At 38.1% G+C, this 7,500-nt stretch overlaps 1 long non-coding RNA gene across 2 annotated transcripts in view; it reads left to right on the forward strand.

The window, feature by feature from the left end:
• Positions 1 to 5,174: 5,174 nt before the first annotated feature.
• The window catches only part of LOC105922120, a 2,359-nt gene continuing 33 nt past the window's right edge, over positions 5,175 to 7,500 (forward strand). The window contains exons 1-4 of one of the 2 annotated variants that reach the window (XR_004928496.1): positions 5,175 to 5,846; positions 5,943 to 6,163; positions 7,040 to 7,241; positions 7,398 to 7,500. The exon at positions 7,398 to 7,500 is cut by the window's right edge and continues 33 nt beyond it. This is a non-coding gene — a long non-coding RNA (uncharacterized LOC105922120). The remainder of the gene's footprint in view (positions 5,847 to 5,942; positions 6,164 to 7,039; positions 7,242 to 7,397) is intronic. The other variant, XR_002427596.2, reaches the window with a different exon arrangement.

A 7,500-nucleotide genomic window follows, 5' to 3' on the forward strand; every position in this document is an offset into this window, starting at 1 on the left:
ATTGATCTTTTTTCAAATTTAATTTGTATCCTTCACCTGCAAGGACTTGTGGGGAGATTTTGTTGCTGCAAGCATCGCACAGGGAGGCCCTGCACTAAACTTTTATCTCTAGGTGGTGCTACATTATAGAGCCATTAATTTGCATGCAAAGCTGAGACTTGTCCCTATTTAGCCAGCTCTGTGAGGGACTAAGGCTCTATGGGCTGAATGGTGTTGAAATACAATGAGGACCTTTGCGAGCAACTGTTTGTTCCAGGCCACCTGAAGAAAGTAACTATGTTGTGTGTGTGTTGTGTGTGTGTGAGAAGAGGAGAGAGAGAGAGGATGCAAAATTGATTGTGCTTTTGATATTTTTGTTAGAAGACTACCCAGAGAGGAAAATCTTCGCCAATGATAAGGGAGATTAGCCTGGTACAACGGGAAGGGACAACAGTCTGTCAGAGCATTCCTACAGTGGCCACTGGGCAGCCCATGTACCACTGATAGTCTGAAAAGGAGGCATTCAAAATTATTATTAACTTTGACGACGACTGTGAGCTACGGACCACACAGCAGTGTTACCACCCACTGTGAATGCCTGTGCAGTTGCACTTACATTTCCGACGCGCCATTTTGTCACCTACCATGATTTTGAAAATGTTCTTACAGAGGCAATCAGGGGTGGGTTTGAGTTCAGCATGTACTGAATAGGAACACTTGTGTAAACCCTGTTAGAAAAGTTAATTCTGCTAAATTGGATCAGTCAATTGTTATTATTTGTTATTTGTTACCCTAACCTTTAAAGTTTTTTTTCTATCAACGTGTTACAAGTTTGTTTAAATGGGAGCCTGAAAGGAATAAATTTAACATACAACCTCTGTGTGTTAGTATTATTACTGTATGTCAGCATACCATAGGCTTATAAGAAAAGTGGGATTAACACAACATCTCCGTTACCTGGGCTGATACAAATAATGTTTTTCATATAGAACTTTTGTAGTTATAGACATTGTTACATTTCAAACACTTATGATTTGCCATATCTATACACGTCTTTCATTTCCCAATGGCCTCTCTGACCCACAGTTAGTTTTGGTTTCTTTGTTTTCTAGCTATCAAACAGCCTATGGGTAGGCTTTGTTCTTATGAGTGACAAAAAATGAAAAACAAAAAGTATATATGAAAATAAATAATACAAATAAATCCACATAAAAAATGTATAAAGGAACCAATACACATAGAAATAAATGCAGAAATAACAAATACAATTATTTATATATTTATACTTTATATATTTTTTTGTACATTTACTTTTCCAGCCTTATGGAGGACTACAATCTAGTCTCTGGTGTCTTCGGTCTTAGCCATGTTAGAAGTTTGGAGTCTTACTGATTGTGTGGGGTGGACAGGTGTCTTTATGCAGTGTAGATATTAATACTGGCCTGGGGTCCGTTCTTCGTACGTTGCTTAAAACATCCGAGATCAAATGAGACATCCAAGATGATTTCATCCGGCTAATCATGATCCGGCTAATTGGTTCTTCGAACACACCTGTTGTTTACGATTAGTATGGCTGGATTGAGTTATCTGAGACAACTGCGCGTTCATGCGTTTGTTTTAAAAGGGGAAATGTATCGATAGTAGAAACAATGATCAGCAACGCTGCTATTGGCTGTTTCAGCAAAGAACGCCAAGTTTTTCTCCCAAGCAGAACAAGAGCTTTTAATGGAAGGTTATGCCGAATTTGAGTCATTAATTAAAACACCTCAAAATCTGTTAAAGCCAGGAGAGAGGGCCGGCAAAAAGCAGCAGACAAATTAATGCGTAAAAACTGTCCATGGTAGATGTTTCTATCACTTCCTACAGCATGAATTTTTGCATTTTAATAATTTATATTATTGTTCTTTATATCAGAGCCTCCACGGGACCCACTAGAACATGGGGGACAAGTAAAAGTGAATACAAGAATATTCTACAAATGTAGCCTTTAATTATTACACTTTATTTTAAAAAGGCACTTGTTATGTCAAGAGAATCCAAATTTCAGTGTGATTCCTTAGAGACGGGAAGTAAAGGACACGTGCAAACTGGGAATTTTAACAAAAAAAAAATATTTATTCATAAAAAAATGAAAAATTTTTCCTTTTCCAAGTCATCCACAGTTTACACGGTAAAACTGTATTGCTCCGTGTCTAATCCATCCATAGTTTTTTCTAATACATATACGGCTCGACAGGAAGCAAGCCTTTCAAAGTAAAACTAAAACCTCACAAGAAAATGGCCCGAACAATCTTCTTACTGATAATGATAAAAATAAAAAGCAAACTATCATACAAATCACTTAAATATTTTATATTTATGGCTCCAACACCACTTTTTCCTCTTTAAAAGCCACTGTTAAATGATGTGTGTGTCTGTTTATAACAGCCACCAAGAGAAATCTCTCTACAATTACACTGTCACGTATTGCGCAAAGGATCCTGTCTATTGCGCAATACGTGATTAATTCGAAAAACTATTCGAAAAATTATTCTTGCACCTTCCGCAACAGGTTGCAGTCGTAAAAATGGACATGGCTACGGCAAACTTCCCCATCTCCTCCGCTTATACAGCCGTGATCTAATCTTGTTTACATGAAATAAGCCTGCTCTGGAGCAGGCTTAAGCTGGCGCACATGTTGCTATGACAACAAGTGCAGGATGTCTTTCGAAGAACCAAACGATCCAAGATCATGCCAAATCGTCAAACGATGAAATCCTGCTAAACTGAGTTAGCGACGTACGAAGAACGGACCCCTGGTCCTGCCTTATCTCTGAAGGCCAGTTCTTACCCCGGTTTTAGATTTGGCAGTAAAGGAGAAACAATAACAGTGGCTGGTCTTTTGCCTATTTGCAAATAGGCAAAAGACGAGCAAATTAGGAAACCAACTTTATTCAATTTGACAACACCTGTGCGGCATTCAGCAAACGCGCTGCATAATCCACAACACAACCAATACAAAACGTGCTGCATAAATAATCCACAACGGAAGTGCTCCAGGCCTCTAGGGGGAGCACTAAGTGGGAACAGCTGATTTTCGACCCCACGGAAGGATAGAGAGAGAAGAGAGCACATGGGAGGTTGTGTTGAAAACGGGAGTGACCAAAAAGTGGAGATAGAGACGACATAACAAGGTTAGTAATTCATTTTAACATTTGGCCCTCCACTTTTACAGTATTTTAACAGAGCAACAGGTTTATGTAGTTTGCTTCTGTGTTGAGACTGACTTCTACAATAGTTTGCTAGTGACAACACTGTGTGCCTGATCTTTCCTAGCTAACTTAACTAACTACTTAACTGGGGACCTGAGTGTTTTGATTGCATTAACGTACGTGTCCTCTTCTCTGAATCATATCTACAAATTATGGAATACTGTAGTTGATCAGCAAGGTAACTTTGCATAAGAGAAAGGAGTATTAGATATGCTCAAGAAGAAATAAAGCTCAGGGGGAAGCTGGTGACAAGGAAAGAGAGAGGTGAAATAATTAAACAAAACAGTGAGTAAACATTCATATACAGAGATATAAGATCAGCAGACACTAAACAACATTTCACATTCCTCTGATGTAACCTTTCTCTTTATTTAGTCATGATCGCTATATGTAATATTTGTTTGTTATTTAGTTCAGTAACTTAATTCACCATATCAATGTCAATATTTCAGACTTCCATGTTTCGTCCCTTCTGTGGCCAACACCAGAGCACTGTTCAAGTGTTTTGTGGCTCATGTGGCAAAAATGTACAGTTTTTGTCCCAAGCTGAAGACAGCAGTAAGTAGATTGATTATATGTATTTTTGTTCGCAAAACAATAGGGTTCAACACACCCACACTGTTTCAATACTAATTAGTAGCTACACACAAATAGCTCATACATATTTTGTTTAAAATATGAAGAGTCATGATTATATTTGATTTCTTTTAACATTTTAAGAGCTTCCATAATAATGTAGTAGTTCTTGGTACATAGAATTAAATATTAAATCTGAATAAGATTTTGTGCCAATTAAGGCAAAGGAGAGTTTATGAGTCTCACTGCCATGGGAAAGAAATAGTTCTTATAGCATGAGGTTTTGGTTGATGGTAGACCTCGACCTTTTACCAGAGGAAAGGGCTTAAAACAGATGTCCAGGGGTGGTAGGGATCTGCCCTAATTTTCCTGCACTCCCGTTTTTTTGATTTGTAGTCCCGAGGAGATGGCAGACTGCATCTGAATATCTTCACTGTAGACCAGATGATGTTATGGAGACTGTCCTTGTATAAAATGTTACTTTTTAATCTTTTCCTCCCTTTATGTTGTCATGGTCAGCGTCAGACAGCCCCACAGAAGAGGATCTGATTAGAAAGTATTTCTATGATGGCTACAGCTACGATGCAATTTTGGATTTCCTGGCAACAATTCATAATGTTAAAATGAGCCTTTGCTCTCTAAAGAGTAAATTGAAAAGGTTTTTTATTGTCCAGGAAAATACATTTCTCTCCTCTTAATACTGTCCGTGCTGCCATACAAGAAGAGCTCAAGAGTGAAGGCCCGCATTATTGCTACCGATCCATGTGGCAGACATTGCGCCAGAAGTACTCTCTCACAGTGAGAAGGGATGATGTCATGGCATTGACGAGAGAGCTTGATCCCTCAGGAGTTCAACTTCGTGCAAGACAAAGATTTGTGAGAAGAGTTTACAGCTCCCGTGGACCAAACCATGTATGGCATGTTGATGGTTATGAGAAATTAAAACAATATGGTTTGGCCATTAGTGGCTGTATAGATGGCTACTCCCGCAATGTACTGTGGTTGGTGTGTGGAGCAAGATACAATGATCCTGGGGTCATTGCACAAAACTATTGTGTCTCAGAATGTGGTGTCTCAGAATGTGGTATCATACCTATGCAGCTTTGCACAGATTGTGGTACAGAAAATGGAACAATGGTGGCAATCCAGTGTGCCTTAAGATCAAAACACATTGTTGGTTTTGCTGGGACTGCCAGTCATATGTATGGCTCCTCAACCGCAAAGCAACGGATCGAAAGCTGGTGGTCATACTTCCGAAAACAAAGGTGTGGTCCTTTTACATTTTGAATGTTTTTACAGCACTAGTAATGAACATAATATGTAGTCATTGAATTTAAATATTTCTGATTACTTCTGAAACTAATTGCTTGTGACTGGACTCAACAAAAACAAAATTTAAAATTCTGTAAATCTTAAGTGATGCATGTTGTTACCCTAAACACTTCTCACGCATACATCATGTTACGGCCCCTGGCCTATGGAGGCTGTGCAGGAGGCTTGTTATGCAAATCCACTGTGATGTAACATCTACCTGATTGGCTGTAAGGAGGCTGCAGAGAAGCTGCCAGCTCATTGGACCAGAGGACTACCATGCCAATCTGACTGCTGATGAGACCCACCTGCAGCAGTATAAAAGACTCCAGCACTCATTCCTTCTTTGGGGACAGCTAGTAGGAAGTGGCTTTAGTTAAGCTGTTCCCCCACCTTTGGTGTTTGTGATTGTTTTGGGCTCATTTTGAATTAGTTGTGCTTCCTAGTTTGGTTGAACATGTAGTAATTTAATTTACCCTAAGCACTGTTAAGATTATGTGACCTTTATTTTGTGTTAAACTGGGTTGTATTGTTTTGTGTTTGTTAAAACCCATTCTTTTTGTAATGAATCACCTTTTTATTATACTACTTTTCTCTAGACACTTTTATGTTACCTCCCCTGGACCCCTAGACCTTTGGGGTCGTAACAATAACTTTAGACTTTCCTTTTTTTTCTCACCACTTAAAACTAAGAGACCCCATTTACCAACTATTTCTGTGGCACTTCAGGTTTAGAGTTTTATAATGATCATTGAAATGTGAAATTTTAAATCCATAACATGGATCTGCATCACCTTAAAAAACTACATCTCTGTCTGTGTTCAGGTCTCAATTCTGGATTGACCTCATGAATGACTTGAGGGAGAGACATCTCTTCAGTGGCAGTCGGGAGCACACATGTCTTATCCGGTTCGTGTTCCTAGGTGTGCTACAGAGGGACCTTGATGAATGCAGGGAAAGTGGAACACGCATTCCATCAGACCTGTTAACCAGTCTCACTGTCCATCTGGTCAACCAGATGTCATGTACAACCTGCCTCACAGGTTGTTGTTGTTTTTTCTTCAATCAAAACAGATTCTTCCTTTTTAAATCACATTTTCTTCTAGTTACTGTCTGAAAAGCAAGTACATTCAGTTGCACATTGAATAGCTTTTAGTACAAATAATTTTCCCTAAAAATAAAGATTCTAAAAATGAATCTGTCATTATATAATAATAATAATAATAATAATAATAATAATAATAATAATAATAATCTTTTTTGTTTGTTTGACAAAAAGTTACTTTATTTTCAAAGATTTGTTCCAAAATTTGCAAAACAGAATTTAAAGTACAATAATGCTATTAGAGCAGTCACCTTCAATGTTTTTTAGTCCAGGGACCCCTTATCTGAAAAAGAGACTGAGTAGGGACCCCTCTAGCATATATTGTATACATAAATGGATATTATTTATACATCATTTGTTAAAGTTAAATTTACATGTGGAAGGCACAGGGAATCTTTAAGCTTAACTTTATTGCTACCATAGTGGTTACTTTCAGATAGACTTAGACTTTCTTTATTGTCATTTTGTATACACAGAGTGCATACAGAACGAAATTTCGTTTAAGCCTATCTTCAAAATGTAAACTTTTTTTTTTTTTTTTTTTTTTTTTTAAAAATAGACCAATTTATCTTTGCTTTTGATATGTTGGATTCAAATTACTGTAATGTATTTTTTCAACCCCCTGTTGAAGATCTCTGCATTAGAGCTTGTTGATCCTCCTATCACTTCCCACAGGTACACATAACTTTTGCGGAACTTTTTGCTTATTCATGAACTACAAAATACTTTTGCTGCCCACATGCCTAGAAGTACAGTCTGCTGGAAAACTGAAAACATAAATGCTAAACCAGAACTGACATGCATATTTTACTTCCAGGTTTGGAATTGACTGTGGGTTCCCAGTCACACAGGAGGAATTGGGCCAGTTTGCTTTTGAGTCAACCTACAGTCAATGTGGAGATGACCATCTTCAGGCACACTTTGAAGATCTACAGAGTGGTGTGCTGCATCCCTTGACTTGGGAGTCCTGTGTGGAAAATTATATCAGACTCAAGAACATGGCTGATATGTAATGGAATGTGAGTCCAACTTTCACATAAGTGTTTTCTGATTCCATTTTTCAAATGAATAATTACTGGAGTCCAAAACCAGGAGAGTTTTGTATTCCAAAATCCATGTCATTTTGAAACTGGTCGTAAGTCTTGGAAATCGGAATTTCGATTGTGTTTGCACAGGTTCTGCTGACTGGGAAGCGAGAAGTCGACTGAAAAATCAGTTTGGTTCGTGGCTGAATTCCAGAGGGAGGCAATGTGTTTAATCCTGTGGCAAACATCAAGA

The sequence above is a fragment of the Fundulus heteroclitus genome, unplaced genomic scaffold (genome assembly GCF_011125445.2).
Source record: "Fundulus heteroclitus isolate FHET01 unplaced genomic scaffold, MU-UCD_Fhet_4.1 scaffold_162, whole genome shotgun sequence".
Taxonomy (NCBI): Eukaryota; Metazoa; Chordata; class Actinopteri; order Cyprinodontiformes; family Fundulidae; genus Fundulus; species Fundulus heteroclitus.